General features: G+C 35.1%; 2 long non-coding RNA genes across 3 annotated transcripts in view; one reads left to right on the forward strand and one right to left on the reverse strand.

Moving 5' to 3' along the window:
• The window catches only part of LOC119526718, a 28,706-nt gene extending 10,834 nt beyond the window's left edge, over positions 1-17,872 (reverse strand). Inside the window, exons 1-4 of the long non-coding RNA XR_005215241.1 lie at positions 17,838-17,872; positions 14,567-15,027; positions 5,390-5,648; positions 4,565-4,677 (exon numbers count right to left, since the gene is read on the reverse strand). This is a non-coding gene — a long non-coding RNA (uncharacterized LOC119526718). The remainder of the gene's footprint in view (positions 1-4,564; positions 4,678-5,389; positions 5,649-14,566; positions 15,028-17,837) is intronic.
• On the forward strand, positions 6,830-13,796 carry LOC119526721. 2 transcript variants are annotated; one of them, XR_005215243.1, is made up of 3 exons: positions 6,830-6,849; positions 12,172-12,233; positions 13,678-13,796. It is a non-coding gene; the product is annotated as an uncharacterized LOC119526721 (long non-coding RNA). The 2 variants fall into 2 exon arrangements; XR_005215242.1 differs by lacking the exon at positions 6,830-6,849 and adding an exon at positions 7,809-7,826.
• Positions 17,873-26,788: the final 8,916 nt, after the last annotated feature.

Raw genomic sequence — 26,788 nt, forward strand, 5'->3', positions numbered from 1 at the left:
CTGATCTTTTGATTTGGATGTTTGGGTCTGGGTTATCCATATTGTCTGTTTTTTTCATATGCTTTAAAATTTTCTGTTGTTTTTGGCCCCTTGGCATTTGCTTAACTTGATAGGGTTCTTTTAGGATATGTATGCTAATTCAGAGACTTCTCTCTAATTTGTCAGATCTACAGCTTGGTGATGTACACTTTCTCTAACTAAGCAGCAGGTGGTGTCTGTGAGCCACCTATTCCCCTCAAGCCAGTTCTCCCCAGTTTTGTCTTTGTGGTGTGTTGGGGTCTGATTCTTGTGGGGTCCAATTGATGCACCAGTTTTGCATGTGTAGTTGGTGCTGTCCACCCTGAATGTGGGGTATGTGTCTGAGCAGTTAGAGAGCAAGGGCGGCTTTAACAATCAAACCTCCCAGGTGTTCCTGGAAATTTAAGGCTGTTCCAAGAGTCTAAACCTTCAGTTCAGTCTTGCCACAGATTGTCTCTGCCACTGACCCACAAGTGTTTGGTATTGGCTTATGGTCCCTGGGATTTCTGAGTGGGTCCCTCTTTCAAGCTGTGCCCTTCTAGGGCCTCTGCTGAGGGAAGGCTGTGCTACATCACAAGTGCATGCCATCCCTCAAGGGAAGTTCTGGGTCACCAGGCCATGTAGGGGTGTTCCCAGCCTGCTGAGAGGATGGCTGAATGGGGCATGCCAATCTCCCCCATTTCGCACTGCTCCACACCCCCAGCTCCAGGACAACCAGCTGTGGGTGTGCAAAAGGCCACTGTCCATGCCAGACACTGTAGCATGGTGCGTGCATGCTGGAAACACTTCCCGTCGCATTGGGTTTCTTGGCGCAGCTCTGGGCTGTGGCATCGGTGCTGGGCAGGAGCATTCCCAGCTCACCGGGAAGATGGCTGCAAGGGGCATGGATCCTCTCCCCTTTGGCTAACCCCTGCCTGCCTCGCTCTGAGACAATTAGCAAAGGTAGCGCGAAAGGCTACTGTCCATGCCAGATACTGAGGTGTACCCCAAGTTATGGAGACGCCATTTCTGCTGTGCTTCCCTGTGTGGTCCCCACTGCCATATCCGCAGCCACTTTTGGGCTTTTAAAAAGAACTAGTCCAACTCCCAATGCCAACCCATAGCTTCCCCACACCGTGGCTGCTGCACATTCAGCAGGCCCACTCACTCACCCCAGAATGCAGACTCCTGGCCTCACCAAGTGCATGGTCACTGCAGATCCAGCACATCCTGTCCAGTTGGTGTATCACTGGAACTTGTGCTCTAGGTGACCCTCTGTTCTTTATCTAGTATTTTTCACAGAGGTGTTTTTTTGCCCCATCTCTCCTAACTGCCATCTTCTGGAGGTCTGGATCCACAGTTTTTACTTACAGATTTTATACTGTGATCTCGGGCATTCTTCCCAGTTCAGGTTTGTGTATGATGAGTGGACAGGCAGGTTTGTCCCCCGCAGTTATTCCCGCTTATTTACTAGTTGTTTCTGGCTTTTTTCAGTTGTTCCAGGGGGACTACTTGGCTTCCACTCCTCTCTATACTGCCATCTTATAACCTCCCTCTCTAATAATATTAAGCATAGATTTTATATAATACTTGTCTGCAGTTTCTGCAGGTCTGATTCTGCTACCTATTTTGGGGGTTGGAGAGTGGGGCACTCATTCTCACTTATGTTGACTAGTTTTCTTGGTGTTAAAAACTTTTGACTACTAGTTACTCAATTTTATAGAAAATCATTGGGGGAAATTCTTTGTGGATTAGGACATTGGTGGGTTTCCCCAGGGAGGATGTGTTTTGCTTTTGCAAGATATGTTGGGGTACATCCAATCAAGGACCATACTAGACTAAATGAACACTTTGAGGTGTGTCTGGAACCCACAGATGGTATGAATTTGGGTTGAAAATCCATGTTATGGCAGGCTCTCAGAGGCAGGTCTTTCTCACTCTTGCTTTCCTTAGCAATGGAGAATATAAAATATATCTCTTAATTTCTTATTTACCGTAATAGTTAAAAATGACATAAATAGGTTTGGGAAAAAACACAATGGACATATGGTATAGGCAGTCTCATTAGGATTTACAGAGATAATGGAGTATATTACCTAATCTAGCAAGTCAGGTGAGTTTAGATAAGAGAATTTCTCCTATTTTTTAGTTTGGATGGATTCCAGAGGAATTGAGAAGAAATTTCAGGACCTAAGAATGAAAAGTTTACTTGGAGGACAAATTATGAAATGTCTGAATTGTCATATTAGGAACTATGAATGTTATTGGATTGGTTATGAAAAATCATTAAATCTTGCGTTGTTTTTTGTTTGTTTGTTTTAGTAATGGAACAAAATTACAGTTCTTCCTAAAATTATTCTAGGGATAAATGATAGAAGTGTTTTAATCATTTATGGAAGCCTGGAAATAACGCCATCCATAGGACTTTATTATGGTAAAATGGAACAAAAAAAAAGAGTTTGAAATAATATAATGTCACTGAGAATGGATAGAAGAGGCCAATATGAGAATCATTGCAGATTTGAATGAAAAGTACTTAGTAAACTATAGTCTGCATGGAAGAAAGAGGAGCCAGAGATAATTAGCTTCTATTATCAATAACAAATCATGATGACTGAATGAACTGCCAACAACTTCCTGCACCAACACATGCAAAAAATAAATAACTTATGTTATTTTCTCCCAGCTTTAAGACAGAGCCCACAACTGTGCAATATAAGAGCTGGACACTTTTATATACCAACTGTTAATCCTGTGATAATCAGCCTAGTCAATTAAATGGCAATGCAAATCTGTCTTTGATATGACTGGAAGTAACAAATTGACAATAGACCCTCTGTGCCTTTGTTTTCTCTTTTGTGTTTATTTACAATATGGCCTGTGACAACCCAGGAAAAGGGAAGTAATTAACCTAACTAGCCTTAAAGATACCAATTCTTAATAATTGTAAATCAAATGTAACTAATATCAGCAAATTATATGCAATCATGAGATTTGTTTTGGCATCATAACTCTAAGTACTCCTCTTTGCTCTACAAGTCTAGTCTAACCTTGGATTAGCACTTCTTGGTCTAATTCTTTTAGTAAAATCACATTCATTGTCCAGCTTATAATCTCAATTTCAGAATTTTCTCCCCAATGAATATTTTCTTGTTGCAGTTCCACGTCTTACCAGCACCGTTACTTTCTTCAGAGATGGCCTATTTAGGGGAAGGGGAAGTTGTGAAGCAGATTATTGTTTGTTTGCTTATTTCTTGTTCTCGATCACTGTAGGTGTAAACATCTTGCCTACTCCTGGTTTTGGGTGCCATTGGAGTAAGAGAATTGCTTACTATCTTTTGTTCCATTTGGTACAAATAACAAATATTTTTTAAATATTTAAATAACAAATATTTAGACATTTAGTACAAATAACAGCAGTCTGGTGATTTTGCCAAGTAAGGGCAAGCTCCTCATTTTATATTTCAGAATTATGCAATTCATCAGGGAAACTATATTAAGTATCTCCCCATGCCACATTGTGGGGGTGCATAGGAGGAGGATTAGAGGATGAATTTTAAACTACTAAGAAGACTATAACTTGTTTCATTGAGCATTTTCTGATATCACTTTCACTGTAAATAGGCTGTAATGAAAACAACTCAATTTTTCAAGTTTGTTTAATGTTGATGTTGTCTTGGAAGCTTGCAATGATTAAACCAGTAGAAAGTATGAAGTAAGAAAAGCATTTTGGTAGCTTAATTTAACATGTAGCACCATGTTACAAATTCTTATGAAATTAATGTATGTTCAGGTACACTCTGTATTCATGTAATCTATAGTAACATTAAAATTATTTTCTATTTCCTAAATCTATCATTACATTTCATGGAATAAATTATTTCTGTCATTTTAAAATATCTGCACTTTAGTTAAAAAGACACAGCTATAATTTGCCCAGTTTTCTAACTAAACATATTTCAAAGTTCATTCTGGATGCCTGCCAAGTTATTTTCGAGATTCTGATTATTAGTTCATATTCAAATTTATATTACCCTTCAACCTGACTTTTGCCATAAAAAGTTCTAATTTGGAGATGTATAGTTTGCTAAAAGGCATTTTTTATTATTTAATATCTCAGAAAGACATTGCCTCCTACAGATTGCTGATCTTACTTTTGGAAAGGATTCAGGGTTACCTTGAGGACTGTGAAAAAATTGTTTCATAATTTTCAATGTCCAATTTGAAATATCCATGGTTCAAGCTACTAAGTACATGGCCTTTGTGTCATTTTTAATATCTTGTAAGTAATTTGTTAAATTGATCATATACACATTTTACCTACAGATATGCCATGGTAGCTACATATACAATTGATGGTATTTTTCAATCAAATCAGGAATAATCAAAGGAATTTTGTCTCAATAATTTAATAATTCCAGAAAAGGAGATCCTTGAGAGCCAGTTTTCTAAATAATTCATTATTTCAATCAATTAAGAGTTCATATCATGAGATTTGTAAATCCTATATAAATATGTCATTGTATATAAAACAAATGGGCAGACTTGGAATTAGCTCTTTACAAACCTTCTACAAATCATTTTCTCCTCAGTGCCACAGTTCTGAAGCCCTTGATTTGAATATCTCCATAAATCCAATGCCAGCATCATCCTTCTTCTGGATGCCACTCCCAACACCACCTATATCACCCAACAAAATGAGATATATGGAATGTGTTGGCTTTTGGTAAGCACAGCAACTCCTAGTTCAGGTGTTTCCAACACTGTCTGTAAATCACATCACATGCACAGTGTTAGAAAAATTATCCAAAACCGGGAAATAGGGCAAAAAATCTTTCATTGTTATACAAGGACAAAAGCTACCAAAAATTATTTAGAGAAATATGCTTTCTTTGATTTGCCGTTTATCATTGATTAAACTCTCAGATGCATGAAATTATAGGATAACTTGTAGATTTTCATCTGTCAGCAATACAAATAATTTCTTCTTGTGGAGCACATAACCCTAGAGACTGTTTTTCATGTCTCTGTTAGACATTAACCACTCTTAATGCTTATCCAGTGATCCTTTTCTTGAATAAGTAGCCTAGCTTCTCAGGTGCCCTTTGGATCGGATACAATGTCATCTTACTGAAACCCTCATTAGCTAATGAGTTAAATAAAATTTTTGACATGGGCTTATTTCATATTTGCCTTAGAATCATGATTTTAGCTATTTGAGTTTAATTACAGTTTAACAATAAAGTTTGAAATATGCAGATACCTGAGCCACATCACAGGCTTCCAAGTTTGGACTAATATTCCATAGGTTTTTCAGAGTGACATCAAGGAAAATTCAACAAAATGATAAAGTCTATGAGGCTTGTATGCTGTGTCTTCTACTAGTACCTACCTCATGCCTTAGCCTTATTAAGGCTCCATCTACTATGTCTTCATCATTTTTAGGATTTATCCAAATATTTTATCCTCTTGAGTCTTTCCTGACTTCCACAATCTGCAATCCAGAAAGAATTGTCTTCTCCTTTTGCAATCTGAGAGTATTTTATTAACATTTCTTTTGTATTGTAAATTTTTGTTCATCCTTCACTCTCAGTGTACCATTCCTTCCTTGGGCAGAGATCCAGTCTTAGTCATTTCTGTTAAGTTGGCTCCTAAGCAATTGGAAAGAAGAGAATGTACACATAATGAAAGCATGCTGACACAGTAACTCAAGGAATGAATGAATAAGGAAAGAACAAGTTAACAGTGCAAAGGATCAAATCATCATATCCATACGAAGGCAGATAAGTTACTCTGATCGAAAGAGAGTAGAGGGCTATATTGGAAAGAGGTAGAATAGTAAAAGATGAGACAATGAATGGCCACATCAGGAATGCCTCTGTATAGCAGAATTATTAAAATCACTTAATTAGAATAACTCATCTTTATGCCAAGTTTCAAACATTTAGCCCTTGTGAAAGTAAGAAAACTTTGATTAAAAACCTATGTATTCTTTTGTTGTCTACTATTGCTTACAAATATTAAAGCACAATTAAGCAACAAATGTGCTCCTCACTATCTAGTTACACTTGTTAAGAAAATGATTTTCAGTTACACTACAGAGTGTATGAAGAATTACATTTCTCAATTTAACACTTAATATGGAATAAAATATGCATTTTTTTCGTCCTTTTTTGGGGAACTATTTCAGATTCACTGAAGAGCCACGTGATAAAAGAAACAGACAAATGTTTTTGCAGAATTTTTTTCAAAGAAAAATTTATTTTTTAAAGTATGAGGTCTTTTTATTTTTATTTTTTTTTAAGTTCATGTGAATTGCATTCCTTTTCTGTGTCAGAGTCCTGACCTGCTCCTCTGTTGTGCCTTACTTTTTTTCTGCCTTTTATTCTTTCCTTTCATCTCTCTTCTTGTTAAGTTGTGTCATCTGTGCAGGAATAGGCCTGAAGGTTTTACCGTTTTCTCAATTTTTCTTAAACCATGTGTGGCTGCAATCAGGTAACTGTTTGGAAAGGTAAGGAGTAGAAAGAAAGGAGTAAAGGCAAGGCCATGCTGAGAAAAAAGACCAAGAAGGGAACAGAGAGAAGAGGGCAAAGGGTGAAGCTCTGTTAGCAATTAACATAGGGCGTCCTTTTCTTTTCAGGACCTGGAGATATATTTGATGAAATAAAGAAAATGATTCATAAGCTGTCTCTGAACTTTTTATTTATCTATTTTTTTTTTGCATGAAAACTTTCAGTTAATGGGACAACTACATTTAGAGATGTGAACTCTGCATTAGAAATAATACTGGCCTAGCCCAACACCTTTAGAAATAACTGGAAGGGAATAAAAGAGCTTCTTAAAAATGCTACAGTGAGTTTCAATTATACAAATTTTCAAAAGTTCATTTCTTTAAACTGCTATAATGGACAAATAACTGGATGTTAGTGTTCTGGATTGAATATGCATCTTCATTTTCATAGTTTTCTTCACTTGTTTATATCTAGTAACCTTAAATGGCTTGATTTACCCTTTTATTGTTGGTTTGTTCAATGAAAGAGGAGAGTAATGCACCTTAGCTTTGCTTTGCTGTGTTTGCAAAATTCAGATATTTTCCTTGTTTTTTATGAAGTTCTGATTAATATACTAAATTATAACAATTCCTCCAACCTTCGTCTTCAGAAGGTGATAATTTAATTATTAAAGATAAGATATCTGATCCTTATTTTTCCTTGATAATCAGATGTACTCTGGGAGGTCTATTAGAATTAGTTTTCAATAGGCTGCTTACAATAATACTGAGACAGGAAATTTTTTAAAAACTATACTTAGAAATGGGTCAGGAGACAGAAGGAAATACATTTCTATGTAAAGGGAAATAAAAGAACTTTAATCAAGATTTGTTTCCTATACTCCTCCCTGCATAACAACTTGGGGACTTCACTAAGCAATTACATCTATTTGATTTTTTTTTTTTTTAATTTTGTATGTATTTGAGATCTAACTGTGAAAAGCTATGTGAAAACTAGCATTATAGAAAGACAACTTAACTAAATCATATAAACTATGATATTAGCAGAGCTCCCTCTTGCCAAGAAAGTTGTTACCAGAGCTCCGTTCCAGGCTTGCAGTCTCATTGCAAGAAGGAATTCAAGGATGAGACAAATAGGTATAAGCAAGTGAGAAAAGTTTATTGAGGAAAATGAAAGTACATACTCTAAAGGGTGAGTTGGGGGCATGCTCAAGAGAAAGACACTCCGCCTGCTGGTGGTTTGGCACAAGGGATTTTTATCAAATCAAACAAAGGGAGGTGGGTTTGAGATGTTGGTATACTTGGCACATTGTGATTGGTAAGTAATCAGAATGTTGATTTGCTGTCACTCTGATAAGAAAATGAAAAATCTTGCATAAATTTTAAATAAAATCAAAATGGAGAGTCAGGGAAATAGGGAAAGAGATTTGTAAACATTTTAATTCAAACAGCATAATTTTTTTCATCAAGTGAAAAATAAAACTATTGGAATTTGAAAAGAAGCAAGAATGGTTGTATGAGATTTATACATTATTTTAGTTCTATATTTATATAATCTTTAATTGTTCAAAAGGATCACTTAATATTTTGGTTACGCTTCCTTTCACGGGGAGGCAATGTTTTAGTAATGGTCTTCATAGATTAAAGTTTATAAACTTTAACCTAGAAGTTAAGCCTCCATGTTAAGCATTTACTGTATGTATGTATGCACAAATGTAATTTAATAGAAATGTTAGCCATTGGCATTTATTTGCTCTAAGATTTTAAAATGTATGTAGGTGATAATTCCCTGCTCTCTCAGCTATTTTACAGTCTACTTTTCCTTTCAGTTCTAAGACATCCTTTATTATCTTAGCAGTCTTCTGTATCTTTTATAGTACAAGTTCCTGCACTTGCTAATAATAATACATAATTATTTCTTGATTGAGAGATAGCCAAGGAAATCTCCAAAATGAATTCAGCAATATTAAAATAAATTTGTATCTTAATCACAATCACAGATACATTGGCAAACAGTAGAATATTGTGAGATATTATTCAACCTACAGGCTAACTTTGATCAATTTACAAAGCTATGGACTTCTTGCAATAATTATCTGGTCCTCAGATTGCTATAGATAAGGAGATGGAAATGATTCCTTGAGAAAATAAATTAATAAATATGCCATAAAATCCTGGTTTTTTTGGGGGGTGGGGGTGGGATTAGCACTAGAATTGGTTGGCAAGTTTTATGTTACTTTTGCCTGAATTCCAATGGGGCAACTTTTCCCACTGAATAGGAGTTGTGGCTTGGTATAAGCCTGTATTATCAAACTAAATCCTATTATACTATGAGCTGATGGAAAGCTGTGAGTAACTGATACAGCTTGGAGTCACATCCTAAAGGATATGCACAATGTCTAATGTGAAAGTCCCTTTCCCTGTCATATCATTCACTAAGAAATTTGTTTGAGCTGCTTTAAAATCAACCCCATGAAGTCTTTGCCCTTTCAGGCATGGTTAACCTATGAAAGCTCAACATCTGAGACCATTTCATTATATTCAAATTCCTTTTTAGATTTTTGTGTTACAGTGTTATTTTTCTTCCAAAGGACCTCAAGTATTTTTTCTGCCCCGAGCAATCTTCAAGTGAAAAAACATCCTAAGATAAATTTCCTCCACCTGTTTATGACAGAAGATATTTATTTATATTCATGGAAAATAAGAAAAAAAATTGGACTGAATGTATATTATTTTTCAAATGCCATTGTAAAACTCTAGGATTCCTAGAGAAGATCTGTATGCAGAAAAACACTAGAAATATATTTATGACTCAAATTGTGCTGCTAAATTACACAGATACATATGAATCTATGTGTCTATAATATGGACTAGTAGTCCAGGTGTCAACAAAATTTTTAAGGCTCTTTGATTAACTATTTATTTGTGATAAGAGTTACCACTGAATTGAATCAGTTGTCTGAAATCTTCACAAAACCTAAGAATGGGTGAAGTCCGTGGGTGAGTAAATTGATTTTAAAAATGGCAAATGTTGACAATTCATAAAAATGGTTGAGGATATTGGGTGTTTACAGGCTTTTGGGTATATTTATAAATTTCCATGATAAAAAGCTTAACTTTTATAGAAAAACATTCCTTGTGGAACAACATTAATTTCTTTTTGAAAGACATTAACGCATCATGGGCAAAATGTCTTTTCCCTTGTTTTTACTCCTGCAGAGGCTTATGAGGTATAAAAGGTTAGACATATTCAGAATCACATAAGCTTGAACTAATGAATGAAATTAAAGTGTTCTGTGATGATATTACAGTGATGGCAGAAAGTTAGATAGTAGATAAATTAGAAAGTGGTTTAATAAATTATAAACAGAATATGTGAATATTAACATATTTGTTGATTTTTTTTCCACCACTGGTATGAGTCCTATTTGACACCAACTGATTTTTGTAGATACCATCAAAGTCATCACTAAATTTGTCTTTTATACAACTATTGAACATATCCCTTTTCAAGTGTCGATTATAGTGCCCAAAGGGAAATACATAATAGATATTTTCAAGCAGGACAGGAAAAGATAGCAAAATGAATCAAGTTAACAATTATCCTTACAAATCACACAGAATTGGAAGTTACATGTAGTTATTTATATAGAAAATATGCAAAGACAAAAATAAGACATAATGTTGTTATATAAAGAGTATTCATAAAATGACATTTTACTGTTTGAGGGAACTATCTTTCAGAAAATTCACCGCACACGCAAATAATAACACTGATACTGAATATAGAGGTTCACCAACATATAAATTACAAAGTTACTTTGTTTCACTACATAATTAATTTTTTTTTAACTTTAGAAATGGAAAAAAAGGCAGCATGGTGATAGTAATTGCATAGCTTAAAAATTTGTATCCATATCCTGTAGTTTTGACAAAACTTTAAGATATCACTTTCCAGAAAATTAGCACATCCGAATAATATAGCTCCTCTTGATTTTCTCTCAAAACACTGGGCATATGATCAATTGTCTGTAAATAACTTAGCTACCTACTACATTCCCTAAAAATTTTAGTTGATATAACTAACCTGCAACCAAGATAAAAAGGATTTGGATGTGAATTCAGTGTTATGTTACCATGAAGTAATCGTGGAGATTATAGGTGATTAAACACCTCAACTATCACCATCTGAAATTCTTTATCAGAGTAATTGTCAAATATATACAGTGATAATTTGATAAAAGAGGGCAAGAAAAAGTATCACTCTGTTAACTAAATCCAGTATGTAAAACTCACATTAAATAAGCAAATCATAAAGCTAAAATAAACCATATATAGCATTTAGGAGCACATTGTCTTTCTCTTTTTATTCAAATATTTTATAATTTATATAGTTTTATAAGCTTCATAATTTTTAGTTTTTCTGCTTTCTTCTTAAAGGTCCTCTTTATTCAAACAAATTTAACACTTTGTTTTTAAAGTGTAAAAATTTCCAAGCCTCAAAAGCTAAGATCATATAACAAAATAAACATCAAGAAATCCGGACTCACTCTTGTTCCATTCCTCACATTTGCCCTCCCACTCCAGGAAATCACTTTCTTTTCTTTTAAATCTTTGCTGTGTTTCTTTACAGAGACACAAGTAAATACAAATATTTCCCCTGTGTTCTTACACAGTAAATAGCATATTATTTACACCCTTATTTATGCTCTTATCCTGCTTTATTTATTCACTTAATAAAACACAAATTCTCTTCATATCATTTCATAGAGAGTGTCATAACTTTTTTTATAACTGTGTAGTTTTCCACTGTTTGCTTACATCATGGTTTTTTTAACCAGCCCCTTATTCGTAGACCACCTCCCTTCACACTGAGAAAAGATTTTCCTTCTCATGGCTTGAACAGAATACATGATCTATCCTTTTCCCATTTCTCTGATCTCATGTTATGCCACTCTTCCACATCTACTGAACTCCATGAATACTGACATTCTTTCTGTTTTTTGAGCATTTTGAACAAGTGGTTTACAATCCTGACTCCATATTTGAATTACCTAGGATACTTTTAAATATGTTAATGGATAAATGTCTTATAAAAATGAATTTAATTTGTTTATTTTGCATTTAAGAGTTGGTGTTCTACTGATGCTGTAAGGAATGACCACACCTTAATGGTTTAACAATATGAATTTACTATCTTAGTTCTACAGGTCAGAAGTCCAACATAGATTTCAGTGTACTAAAATCAAGGTGTCAGCAAGGTTGTGCTCCTTTCTGGAGGCTTTAGGAGACAATCTATTTCCTTGCCTTTTCTGCCTTTTAAAGGCTACTCATATTCCCTGGCCCATGGCCCCCTTCCTTTGTCACTGAAGCCAGCAACATTACATCCCTCTGACCATAGCCAATAAAGGTTCTCTGCTTTTAAGGGCAATGTTACTAGACTGGTCCCACCCAGATAGTCCAGGAAAATCTCCCCCCATCTCAAGGTCCTTAAACTTAATCATATCTGCAAAGCACCCTTTACCACACAAGGTGATATATTCACAGGTTCTGGGGATTAGGCTGTGGGCATCTTTGGTGAGGGGGTATTATTCTGCTTACCACAGGATTATTGTATTTATATTCATAAGTTTGTTTGTGCTTTTACATTCTTCTCTGAGCAGATTTTGGTATGAAGATTGTGCTATCATAACATTACTTGTGATGACTTCAGTGTTCTTTTTGGGTAAGTTTACTTGACAGAATTTATTTGTAATACTGTGTGTACCTAATGAGTTTGGCTGGGGGGTGTTAGGGATAAAGTTTTCAAAGAATTACAAGGGTATTTATTTAAAAATATATCTATTGATCGCTTAGCACAGCCTAAGTACCATATGGATGAGACGTGCATAAGAATAAAATATGCAAAAATCCTTTCTCTCATGGTGCTGATATTCTTGTGGAAGAGACAGACAATAAATAAGGTCAACAGTAAAATATTTGTTGTGTTATATAATGATGGATGCTAAAGAAGGAAAAGAAAAAGGAGAGAATGGTGAGATGAGAGTGCATGGGGGGTCTAACTTTAGACAGAATAACCAAGAAAGACCTCCCTAGGAAGATGACATTTGAATAAAGCCCTCCTACGGGTGAGGAAGTGAATGAAGCAGGATGATATCTTTGGAAGATTCTTCAAATCAGAAGAAACTGAACATAGTAGAAGGAGATGAGGTCAAAAGAGTAATGGGGGCCAGTTCATTTACAGCTTTGTAGGTCATAGCAATGGCCTTGTATTTTATTCTGAGGAAAATGTGATTTCTGAACAGAGGAGTGAAATGATTTAACTTTAGTTTAACAATATAACACTGGCTGCTCTGTAACATTTCACTGTAGGTAGAAAAAGGTAGAGGCAGAGAAACTATTGCAAAACTTTTAAATTCAAAAGATGGTAGCTTAAGCCAGTGGTTAGCAATAGAGTGGGAAGATATGGTTGAATTTTAGCCATAATTTAGAGGTAGGGCTGCTAGGATTGCTGATGGATTAGATAGATGCAGATTATAAGAGGCAAAGATGACTCCAGTGTCCTTGGTTTGAGAAAATAGGCAGATGGGGCTTTCTTTAAATGAGATGGGGATGATTGTGGAACAAACAGATTTTGGGGAAAATATTAGAAACTCAGTTTTGTTATGTTAGGTTTAAAAGGCTATTAGACATCCAAGTAGAGATGTTGAATTGGCAGTTAGATATATAAGTCTGGAGTTCAGGGGAGAGGTCTAGAACTGAAGATATGAATTTGAGGTCACCAACTTTTATTTGCCAATAGTAAGTGACTTGATGAGATCACCTGAGGAATGAGTGTAGAAAGAAAAAGAGAAGAGGTCCAAGAATGGGGTTTTGAGGGTATTCAATATTTGAAAATTAAGGAGAAAATAGGTACCAGTAAAAAAGATTGAGAAACAGGGGCTGGAGATATAAATAGGTTTACTGGAAAACAAAAGAACATGTTTTAAGGAGGAGACGGTGAGCAGTTGTGTTATATAGATAAGGACTGATAATTTACCTCTGAATTCAGCAGCATGGAAGTTTTTGTTTATCTTGATAACAAAATTGTCAGTGCACAAGTGAGGTCAACCTTGACTTGAAGTTGTCTCAAGAGATAATGGGTAAGAAAAAATTTGATATTTTAACAGAATAGGGGAAATTGCTGAAGTGATGAGAAGAAGCTGGATGAGGCTGCCTTGTGCTCAAGTAGAGTGGTTGACCTTACTGAGGAACATGGAGAGTAAAGAGTGCATTCATAATAACAGAGCAGAAGGTAGAGATTATGTGCACAGTGGCAGGTAAGTGGATAGAGGTGGTGGTATAAGTTCATGAGAGTCCTCTTCCAATCACTTCTGTTTTCCCAGTGAAATTATTGTCTGATTATATTCTTAATTTTTGATTAAATTACATTCATTTTTACTTTCAGAAGGCCATCTATGTTAATTTTTTCAAATTTGTTACTATAAAATTGTATTTTGTATTTTCTTATATCTTTTTACTTTTCTTTGTTACTTGTGTCACCTTCTCATTACAAATATATGCCTTTCCCCAGTTTTTTATGCTTATCATCCTTATCTGTGATTGCCTGTTAGCACTATTTTAAGGTGAGAAAGCAGGGCATGATTTTAAACCAAATATTTCAGATTATCCAGATTACCTCCAAATTTCACACATAGCCATAGGGTAAGATGTTGAATAGCACAGCTGTATTTTTCTCCCACTGGCTCAGTGGAGCGGAAAGAGAGCTGAAATCCAGCTAGGCATAAAAGTTGAAATCAGAATTTAAATAGATGTGCCTAACATTCCCAGATCTTCCTTTCCAAATCAGGTCTTATTTCAAAAATTCACCATGTTCCCTATTCTAGCCCTCACTTTAGTTTGGGGAATTTTCATTCTCCAGGTTTGTTATTCTGAGAAACAACCCTAGTTTGTAGCATGCCAAAAAGAACTCTATCCAAAGAACATGCTTAGCGAATGAGTTGCAGGAATTCATTTACTCTTATCTTTCTGCTTACAACTATAGTCCCTTCCACTTACCAACAGCGGAACACTAGTCTCCACACTGCAGTTGGTAAAGGAGTCATAACCTCTCCTAGCCAATCAGTACCTTGGAAGCCATCACTCAGGAGTCCTTGCCATGAATTTGGAAGTCAGCCTGGAATTAGCCGTGCATTATCAAAATCTATGTGCTCTTGTCCTTCGCATTGGAGTTCAGTTCTCTACACAGCAGCAAGGGTCCATTCTATGCTTCACATTACAAATTCAGGTGGCTTGAATCATATTCCACTACAAGGCTCTTTCTTGATACTGTGAATGCTATTTCTTCACATGTATTGGCAAAGGCATTACCAGACTTCTCAGCTAGAACAATCATCTGTAGTACTGCACAGAAGGCCCAGCGCTAATCAGTATGATTAAATACACACAGACACTCAGAACATCTCTGTTGTGGTTTTGTTGACATTCACTTCTCCTTAGGCCAAGGTTTAGCCCTAGAACTGAAGAGATTATGGTTAGAATAATGGACCTACAGGACCAGGGAACTTTTTTTAAAAAACATGTTCAAAATAAACCCAACAATAATAAATAATTAACTATAAATATCTTATTTTTCTCAAGATTTGAAGATAGTGTTTGGACATAATGCAGATTGTTCTCATTAATTGTAATTAATCTTTCTCTTGTCTCTCTGAGCTGCTTCTTCACAATGGGAGCTTTGAAATGGAAAGGCACTTGCATGCCAACATATTTGCCCAGCTGTGCTGTAATTGTCTTAAATGTGAGCTGATGGAAGAAAACAAACAGTGAGAGAATTTGTCCTCAACCTCAGACACTAAAAATGGGACCAGCCAAAGCAAAAATGACACTGAGAGTAAAAACATAACACATTCCAAATTGAATGAGTGGGCCCTTTTGAATTTGAAATGATATATTCTATCACAAAATGTACTGAAGCAGATAATGTTGGTTCCAGGTTAGGGCCTGAAATGAAGTGTAGACAGAATTTCAAATGATCGCAGCTTTAATTCCTTACTTGGTCTAGGTTATTTTAATGCTTACAATTTTTATATTTTAGATGGAAAAATGATTGAAATATTTATATTAAATATGTTAGCAAAATAGCTTTTTCAAAGCTGTTTCAAATAGTTTATAAGGTATATAGTTTCAGAAGGTGTGGTTGCTTTGCTTAGGATATTTAACTCAAATATCTGCCCACTGGGAAGCCCCTTAACTGTTGCCTTTCTTTAAGGTAGCAGTTCTCAACCTTGTTTGTATATTTAGATCAGGTTGGAAGTATTTAAAAAAAAACCTATGCCTTGTCCCTATCCCTAGAAATTCTGATTTCATTTGTTTGCATGGGCTATAAGCATCAGTAGTTTTAAAATTTCTCCCACATTATTCTGATGTTCAACCTGGATTGAGAGTCACTGCTGGTATATTTGGGGCAAGAGCCTGTTTCTAAGTCCTGTATATTTCAGCTGCTCTCCACATTTCTTTAACTAATTATTTGACCTCTGCTTATTTAGTTTCTGATTGTTCTCTTAAATTTCACAATTAGCATTTCTAATTGCCAGGTGTTCCTTAACAGAATGGCATGTGTGGCAGGATCACTTTCTCTGATCTTTAGCCCCCAACAAAAACAAAAGTAGGGTTACTTTGGCTATCTGAAAAGAATTACATTGTAAAATGAAGAAAATATGGATGGTTACCACAGGGGAAAAAATAGGAGTAAACTATTTAATTAGCAAACATTTATAGACAGCCCTGAATTCCAAACCTTGCTTTATGTGGTCACTCCATCCACTTTCTGTAGTAGGAACATAGCCTTTTTCAATCCTCTCAAACACAAATATCTGCTCCCCTTTTGAAATGTTCTACTCCCTATTTCCACGATTACTTGTCTTCTAAGATCCATTGTCCTGCTTGGGAATTCCATAGTGTACAATATTTGACAGAGATATACTGCCCTCTACCTAAATACTTCCTGAATACCACTGCAAGTGACTAGGATGGTTAGGAATAGGACTATATAAGTGTAACAAAGACCAAAAATATAGTGGCTTAAATAGTATCATTGTTTATTTCTTTCTCCCATAAATATATGGATGTATGCCATCCTGAACTGATATGACAACTACAAAGTCTCTGGGATTCAAACTACTTTTAGCTTTGTATTCTCTATTCCTAGGGTACAGTCTTCATATGGATGGTCCATGATGAAAATCCAGTCACTATATCCAGCAGGATGAAAGAAAATAAGAAAATTTCCTGAAAACTTCCTAATAACACTTTTACTTACATTTAATTTTCATGAATATAATCATACAACTACATCTATAACAAGGCAAGCTGGATAGTATAATCTTTATTCCAGGTAATAAGGTGTTCAGACCAGATAAAATGGGAGTTTTTTTAGGTGGACAATAGGTCCTGGCGATAAGCAGCTAGGGGTCTTTGCCCAGAGAATACAGCATACTAGTCTAAAGGGATTTGGGAACTAAGGTAAGCAAGAGAGTTTAGAATAGATTTTGGTACCATAAAATCAGTCTCTTTTGAGGGATCTCCACTGTGGTAGGGTAAAAACCTATATGATGGATGCTGTGGTTCACTGCTCAGACCTTCCTTCAGGATTCAGGCATTACTTTTCCTAGTTAGTAAGAGTGTTGGCTGCAAATGTAGCCTCACCCACGGTTATACTCCCTCCCCAGGGGAAGCCCACATACAAAGTGGTCAATGCAGAGATACCAAGACCCCACACCTTGCTTCAATACTGGACAACTCTGAAGCATCGTCTAGCTCTTTTGTTCCTCCTGAGATTGGCTGAGGCTGTTGTTGCATCTCTATCTCAGTTCAGATTCTCCTTCTGCAAAATCCTGAATTCCTCACTTCCTTGCAGATGGTTTCCCAAAAGCACACTCATTCACAAGCTTACTGAATGCAAACCTCTGTCACAGAGACTGTTTCCCAGGAATGAAATCAAAGAGAGTTTATATCAGAAGTGGCCTTAGGAAATAGGAAATTGGATCTGGGTCATCAGCAGGTTGACTGGTAATGAGGGACCCATTGCTACAGAAGATGAGGTACTACTACATGGAGACATGCTGTAGTGGTATAATTTATTCAGGCTTTCAGCAGTGGTATTCAGGGATGGGATATCAGTGGAAAGAATATATTGGTGGATTCAATGTATCAGAATTTTGAGAAGTTTGGGAAAGCAGAATAATAAGGACCATGGAATCATTGGCAGTAATTCGGTGTTATCAAAGTGTTGGAGAAAGTCAATGAAAGGCTAATGGTAACTACTCACCAATTTAAGAGATATTTGAAAATCAGAAGGTGTTCGTAGCAATATGTAAAGAGTTTTTCATTTACTGCAACAGGAAGGCATAAAAATCCGAGGACCAGGCCTAGATTTAAAAATAAGATTAGTGGAATCCAAAGACATTTGAATTCTCAACTAGATGAGGTCTGCTATGCCAAACAAGGCCAAAGGGCCCTGATAGGACCTGAGTTCTTCAGATGGAGATATATGGGTAGATAAAACTCAAGAATCTTGAAATCCCAGCCACCTCTGAACACTCTGGACCAGTAGAAATGGCCAATACTCTCTGTTAAAGGCTAGTGCCCCCCATTGCTTTAAGACAGTTCAGTAGCCTCTACATTGTAAGATTTCACCTCTTTTCATAAGTACAGAACAAATAACGTGGATCAAGTTATGATATAACCTGGGTAGGGAAAGTCTAAGTCGGCAAGGAAGAAAATGGAACATATGCTAACACTGTTAAAGGTGCTAGAAGATTGTCAAGAGTCAGGAGAGTATGGATAGGGCTGAGTCATGAAGGTTCTGGATCAAGAGAGATGAAGCATAAAGTTGGATAAAGAAGAGATTGTCAAAACAAGGCCACTCTCCCATGATACAGGATTTAATACCTTAGTTTCAAAAGACCTTAAAAAATGGTGGTAACATGCTACTAAGATGGTCTTTGGAAGCCTGGAAAAAGGAATGTCCCAAATTAAGTGAAGTAAATTTGAGACTGTTGTTGCAGATAGTAAATGAAGAGATCAAAAGCTTCAGTAAAATGGGCAGGTTCGTGTGGATATACCACAAAAACTGGAAAACTCATTAGCTGACTATGGTCTCTGGGAGGACCCAAAGGACACTTCAATTACCAAAGTGATAAAAAACAAAATGCACCAATGAGCAGGGAAACTGCATTGTTGAGCTGCTCAGTGTGTACTGGCCTCTAAAGGCCAGGGTTGACTAACAGAGATGCTGTTTAAGAACTGGGCTCTCTGACAGCAATGGGGATGATAGGATCCAGAATTAATAGAAACCAGGTTATAGTGCTTAAGTATCAGAAGCAAGGTGTCACAATAACTGTAAATGGTGACAAGAATTAGGTGGTGGGATTGTGGATCTACAGAAACATATGGAGATTTATTAATAGAACATAGTATTCTTAAGGGCAAGATAGATTGGAAGCCAACAAAGATATTGGATAATCAGGAAGCAGAGGACAGCCACCCCAATAGAAATCCACAATGTCTTTCCCAGTTGCTCTACCAGAGGTGGTTTTCTGACTCAGAAACCACTACCTGAAGAAAAGGCAGAGTCCCATAAAAAGACCATATATGCTACAACAAAGGCATATAGTAATAATTCTCCTAGGCCTTCTGCAAAGGGGCCTCTGATCATATATGCAAGTAACTGTACAATAGGGTCAAGAGCTGATATACACAGGATCCAAGCTACATTGTCATTCCAAATAACTGGAATTTGAAGTACAATCATTAACCCCTGTTAGATTGGGGTAGGCGGGGGCCAGAAAATAAATGAAGTCCTGATTTAGGTCTGGCTCTCAATGAGTACACTGTGTTTGTGGACACATCTAAGGGTCATTTTCCAGGTTTTGAAATCTATTTCAGTGGATATACTTTGTAGTTGGCAGAGCCCCACAATGGTCCATTGGTCTATAAGAGCTATTTTAGTGTCAAATCCCACATCATCCACTATTGTTTTTCTGGATCTCTCCCTCTGTTCACACTTATGGCTATCTTATGACCAGCCGATGGAGGAGAAAAAAAAAGCCAAGCTTGGTTCATGGACAAATTGGTTTGGTAATTGAATGCAAACCGAAAAGGAACTGTCTCTGCACTACAGTCCTACTTAGGTATAGAGCTGAGTTGGGCTGTGGTGGTCAATTGATATGTGACATAATAAGGCAATTTAATTGAGGTGAAATTTATTTTTCAATAGATACTTCGAAAACAACTGGGTAGCCATTTGGATAAAAATAAACCCCAGCTATTTCTTCACAACATTATAATAATTAACCAAAAATGGATCATAAATTTAAAGATAGAAGTCAAAATTATAAAATATCTAAAGAAAACATAGAAGAAAATATTTGCTGCCTTGATGTAAACATAGAATTCTTATATAAGAACGGAAGCATGAATAGTAAAAGAAAATTAGGTTAATTGGATATCATCAAAATTAAGAACATGTGCTCTTAAAAAGACTTTTTTAATAATCTGAAGAGGCCACAGACTGAGAAAAATATTTGCACTAGGTATTGCTGACAAAAAACTGGTATTCAAAAAAATATAAAGAATGTACACAATTCAATAATTAGAACACAAATGTCACAATAAAAATTGGTAAAAGATTTGAACAGACCTTTCAGGAAAGAAGATTTACAAATGCAAAACAAGCATATAAAATATGCTCAATACCATATGTCATTAGGGAAATGCAAATTAAAACAATGAGTTATCACAACACAACTACAATAACAGCTCATATTAAAAACCCTTATAGCATCATGTGTTGGTGAAGATGTGGAGCAATTGGGACTCCAAAATATTGTTGATGGGAATGTTGGATGGCACAAATGGTTCTGAAATCATGTTGGTAATTTCTTATAAATTTATACATACTTACTTTATGAGCCATCATTTTCTTCTAATCATTTAACCAAGAGAAACGAAAGCTTATGTCACGCTAATACTTGTGAATGAATGTCCATAGCACCTATATTCTCAAAAGTCAAAAACTGGGACCAACCCAAATGGTCATCAAAAAGTGAATATATAGAAAACCTGTAGAATATTAATGCATTTAAATACCACCAGGTTGTGTTAGTTTCCTAGGATTGCCATAATCAAGTACCACAAACTGGGTGACTTAAAGCAACAGAAATTGACTGTTTCATGTTTCTGGAGACTAGGACTCTAAGCTCAAGGTGTTAGAAGGACTGTACTTCTTCTGGAGTCTGTAGGGACGCATATAATCCATGCCTTTCTCTAGACTTCTGGCGATGGCCAAGAATCCTTGGCATTCCTTGGTTGGCAGCCCTTCAATCTCTGCCTTAGACATCACATGTTTATTCTCCCCTGTGTCTATCTGTCTGTGACCAAATTTCCTATTCTTTTAAGGCCACTAGTCATATTGGACCAGGGGCCTGCCATACTCCAGTATGACCTCATTTTAACTTAACTAATTCCATTTGCAATGACCCTAATTCCAAATAAGGTTATACTCATAAGTCCAGAGGCTAGGACCTGAACATCTGTTTTGGGGGACACAACTGAACCCACTACACTAACATAAAGATGGACTACAGACCTGTACAACCATAAATGAATCTGAAAACCATTATGCTTAGTAAAAAGGGCCAGACACAAAAGAAAACATAAGAGATGATTCCATTTACACCAAATTCCACAGCAAGCAAATATAATCTATAGTGGCAGAAAGCAGGTCATTGGTTGCCTGGGGAAAGAATTTTCTAATTTTCTAATTTTCTAGTTACTGACTATAAATTGGTATGAGGGAACATTTTAGATGATAGAAATGTTTTATGTCTTGTCTATGGCTATGATTACATGAAAGTATATATTTATTAACACTTAATAAATGTTATATTTAAAATGAGTGCACTTTATATGTAAATTGCACATCAGTAGATTTTTTAATAAAAAAGCTAATACACTGGAAATTTTTGATACCAAAAACAATAATAAAATGGAGAAAATGGATCAAAGGAGACATGATAACTACAGGACAAAGGCAAAGAGAATCGTACATACATGATATTTGCAGACTGAGAAAAAAATAAAATAGAAGAGAACTAATCTTGAAAATGATGACTTTAAGCTGCAATTCACAAAATAATATGAGGCTAAAAAAGATACACTATACTAAAACTAAGCTGGATAAACTATATTAAAACCACAGAAAGTAGATTTCAGAATAAATAATATTACTGTGGATAAAAAGGGCCTTTCCATAATGATAAAGAGGCCAATTATCCAAGAAGACATAGGAGTACTAAATGTGTATTCAGCTAACAGAACTTCAAAATAAATAAAGCAAAATAGGTAGAATGAAAAAGGGAAACAAAGTCACAATTATAGTTGGAGACTTATCACAGTTCTCCCAATAATAATAAAACAAATAGAAAATCAGTAAGTATAGAGAAAATCTGAACACTGTCAACCAACTTGATCTAATCAATATTTATGGAACTCTCAACCCAATAATAATACTCATTGTTTTCAAGTGCATGTGGACATTCAACAAACTAGATTATATTCTAGGGTAAAGAACAAACTTTAGCCAATTTAAAAGAATATAACTCATACTTAGTATGATCTTGGATCATAACAGATTTTAATTAGAAAGTATTAGCAGGAAGATATTTGGAAAATGTATGAATAGTTGTAAATCATACAATATACTTCTAAATAAACTATAGGCAAAAAAGCAAATCTCAAGAGAAATTTTAAAAAGGAACATATCAAAATTTGGGCATTTTCAGAATTTGTGGGGTTCAGCTAAAGTTCATACGGGAAGATGAAAATCCCTATATTAGAAAGGAAAGCAGGACTCTAAGCTTTGACATTAAGAAAGAAAGAAACACACAAAGGAAGAATAAATAAAACAAAATAAGCAAAAGAAATTGAGTAATATGAATAGAAATCAATGAAACTCAATGCAAAAACAAAAATCAGTGAAAATCAATCCAACCAAAAACTGGTTCTTTGAAAAGATTTATAAAATTAATAAGCCTCTCACCAGACTAACAAAGAAAAAAAAAAAAAATAGAGAAAATGCAATTTAACAGTCCCAGGAATGAAAGAGTCCCCTGCCTTTTATCACTAGAGACTCAACAGTTGTTAAAAAGGATCATAGGGAAATACTATGAAACACTATATCCCCAAATTCAACAACCTCATCCCAGATCTCTTCAATGTTGAAATATTTCAGAAAGAAATAATACCAACTCTACCAAATCTCTACCAGCAAATAGAAAAGGAAACAACACCTCTCAACACAAATTATGAGGCTAGCAATAACCTAATCCCAAACTAGGCAAAGGCATTAGAATTAATGACAACTACAACCCATCATTCCTCACTAATATAAACAAAGTAGGCAAAAGCCACAACAAAATATTAGTGAATTATTTTAGATGGAGTCCTCCCAAAATATCTGTTCACCCAGAATCTATTACTAGATATGATGTGACAAATGATGTGACTAAGTTAAGGATCTTGAGAGGAGTTCAGCAGAGTGATCCCAAGGTGGAATCACAGCAGCCTTATCAGAAAGCGGAAGATGGCAATTACAGACAGACATGCCAGGGATTTGCCATGTGAAGACACAGAGAGAAGCAGATGAAGGCAGGGATGGGAGAGTTGATATCACAAACCAAGAAACACCTGGAGTCACCAGAAGCTGGAAGAAGCAAGGAAGGACTCTTTGAATTCAAAGAAGTCTGTTTTAAAAAGGATACTTAAGAATTGTACATCCAAATGAAAAAAAAAATAAAAAACAATAAACCAACACATACTTCTACCTTTGACAAAAACTAATACAAATTGGATAAAATATCTAAAGGTAAAATGTAAAATCATAAAATTTCAACAGGTAAACACATATGCAATAGTCACACAAATCTTATTTTCTTACTTTTTACATTCCCAGATGTTTTAATATGTGTTTGTCATGTCTATCATAGTTTATGGGTTTCTTGAGGACTAGAAAACTACTTGTATGCTTCTTTCATCTTCTACTGAGTTACTTCATGCATCCCATACCAATGTTGATGGTCAATAAATTCTTGTTAGCTGACATATTAATTTGCCTTCCATTTTATGGTTCTAAAATATAGTCCACATTTTTTTATAATGTGAATTTATTCCAATTTAGAAATACTAAGTACAAAGAAAAAGAGTTTAGCTGTTACATTAGCAACCATTTGGCAAGAAAGCAGAAGGTAGAGCTAGGTGTTAGTGAAGTATAGTTTTAGATCACACTGTGAGTGTTAATTCAATGTTATTGCTAACATTACTGCTATACCAGTATAGTCACTCATGAAGTATAGAAACAAAGTGATGATGTTTGTCAAAATAGTGAATTAAAACAACCAGGTAATAGAAGATCTTGCTTCCACACCATCATCATATTTTAAAACAAATAAAACTGAGTATAGTCAGATAAAGACAAGGTGCTGAAAAACGTTTGTGTTCATATTAACTATTTTGTACTTTATATTCAGAAAAAAATTTGGAGTCAGAAGAACATAATGTTCAATAATTATATATTTGCCCTCATAAACTCATTGTCACTCATATCTGTCATTTTGAGTATTATAATGATTAATTTCACAATTTTTGCCCTAGTTATTTTTTATTGGTGAAATCATTTAATTCTAAAAACAACAAACTTGTAAAATGGCTCAAAAGAAAAACAATTTTAAAAATTTATTCCCACCATTTCTTGGAAGGAGAAATTTACTGTCACATAACCAGCAAGAAGGTAAATATCTATTTGTTTTGATATGATAGATAGCATCTTTATAAAATCAGACTGGCTATTGAATAAAATCTATTTTGTTCCATCACATAAAAATACAGCAATTGCTTCTGATAACTCACAAAGTCAAGGAATCCACTTAGCTTAAAACTTGTTCTAATTAGAAACAATAAGATTTGTATGCAGGTATTCATTTCATTTCTACTGTGGTACTTTTGTTACAATTGATAAAAAAGAATATTTTAATTGTACTATTAACTATAGTCTATAGTTTATCTTAGGGCGCATATTAGGGGGAATGTTTTCCCATGCACCACCCTATTATTAATACTTTGCATTAGTGCAGTACATTTGTTAAAATTCATGAAAGAGCAATTTATAATTATACTATTAACTATAGTCCATCATTTACAATAGGGTTCAATATGTTCTACAGTCCTATGTTCTATCTTTTAATTTTTATTCTTCTAACATATATACAACCTAAAATTTCCCCTCTAACCACATTCACATATGTATTTCAGTGCTGTTAATCCCACTCACAATGTTGTGCTACCATCACCACCATCCATTTCCAAAATTTTACAATCAACCAAAATACAAATTCTATACAATTTAAGCATTAACTCCCCATTCCCTACCCACACCCCAGACCCTAGTAACATATATTCTGGATTCTAACTATGAATTTGCTTATTCTAATTATTTCATATCATTGAGATCATACAATAGTTATCCTTTTGTGTCTGGCTTATTTCACTCAACATAGTGTTTTCATGATTCTTCCATGTTGTTGCATGAACCAGAGCTTCATTCCTTTTTAATGCTGAGTAATATTCATTGTATGTATATACCACATTTTATTTATCCATTCTTCAGTTGATGGACACTTGGTTCACTTCCATTTTGGAAATTGTGAATAATCCACTATGAACACTGGTGTACAAACATCTGTTTGATTCCCTGTTTTTGATCCTTTTGGGTATATACCTAGCAGAGGGATTGATGAGTCATATGGTATGCTATACTTAGATTTCTGAGGAACTGTCATACTATGTTCCAAGTGGTTGCACCATTTTACATTCCCATCAGCAATGAATGAATGTTCCTATTTCTCCACACTTGTGATTTTACTTTTTTTTTTAAATAGTAGTCATTCTAGTGGGCGTGAAATTGTATCTCATGTTTTTGACTTGAATTTTCCTAATAGCTAAAGATGTTGATCATCTTTTCATGTGCTGTTTTTGCCATTTGTGTATCCTCTTTGGAGAAATATCTATTTGATTATTTCACACTTTTTAAATTGGGCTGTTGCTCTTTTTATTGTTGACCTGTAGGAATTTTTCATATATTATGGATATTATACCCATATTGGGTATGTGGTTTCCAAATACTTTCTCCCACTGAGTAGGTTGTCTTTTCGTTATCATGATAAAGTAATTTGATGGTCAAAATTTCTTAATTTTAATGAAGTCCGATTTTTCTTTTTGTGGTTGTTGCTTGTGCTTTGGGTCTAAGAAACCATTGTCTAACACAAGATCCTCAAGATGTTTCCTTACATTTTCTTCTAGGAGTTTTATAGTTCTGATATTATATTTATAAGTCTTTGATCCTTTTTGAGTTAATTTTTGTGTATGGTGTTGGATAGGGGACCTCTTGCATTCTTTTGCAGATGGATAAACAGTTCTCCCAGAACCATTTGTTGAAAGGACTATTGTTTCCCAATTGAATGGACTTGGCAGCCTTGTCAAGAATCAGTTGGCTATGGATGTGATGGTCTATTTCTGAACACTCAATTCTATCCCATTTCTCTGTATATCTATCCTTGTGCCAGTACCATGCTATTTTGAGCACTGTGGCTTTTTAAAGGCTTTAAAGTCAGAAAGTGTGAGTTTTCCAACTTTGTTTTTCTTTTTCAAGATAATTTGGAGATTCTCACCCATCCAACTAAATTTGATAATTGGCTTTTCCTTTTCTGCAAAGTAGGTTGTTGGAATTTTGATTTGGATAGCATTGAATCTGTAGATAATTTTGGGGTAGAATTGACATCTTAACAATAGTTACCCTTCCAAACCATGAACACAGAATGTCCTTCCATTTATTTAGGTCATCTTTGATTTCTTATAGCAATGTTTTGCAGTTTTCTGTGTACAAGTCCTCTACATCCTTGGATAAATTTATTCCCAGATATTTGATTCTTTTAGTTGCTATTGTAAATGGGTTTTTTTTTTCTTGATTTCCTCCTTAGATTGCTTATTATTAGTGTGTAGAAACACTACTGATTTTTGTGTGTCCATCTTGTACCCACCACTTTGCTGAACTTGTATTAGCTATGGTACGTTTGTTGTAGATTTTTCAGGACTTTCTGTGTATAGGATAATGTCATCTGCAAATAGGGAAAGTTTTACTCTTTCCCTTCCAATGTGAATGCCTCT

This window comes from Choloepus didactylus, chromosome 1 (assembly GCF_015220235.1).
Source record: "Choloepus didactylus isolate mChoDid1 chromosome 1, mChoDid1.pri, whole genome shotgun sequence".
NCBI classification, from domain to species: domain Eukaryota; kingdom Metazoa; phylum Chordata; class Mammalia; order Pilosa; family Megalonychidae; genus Choloepus; species Choloepus didactylus.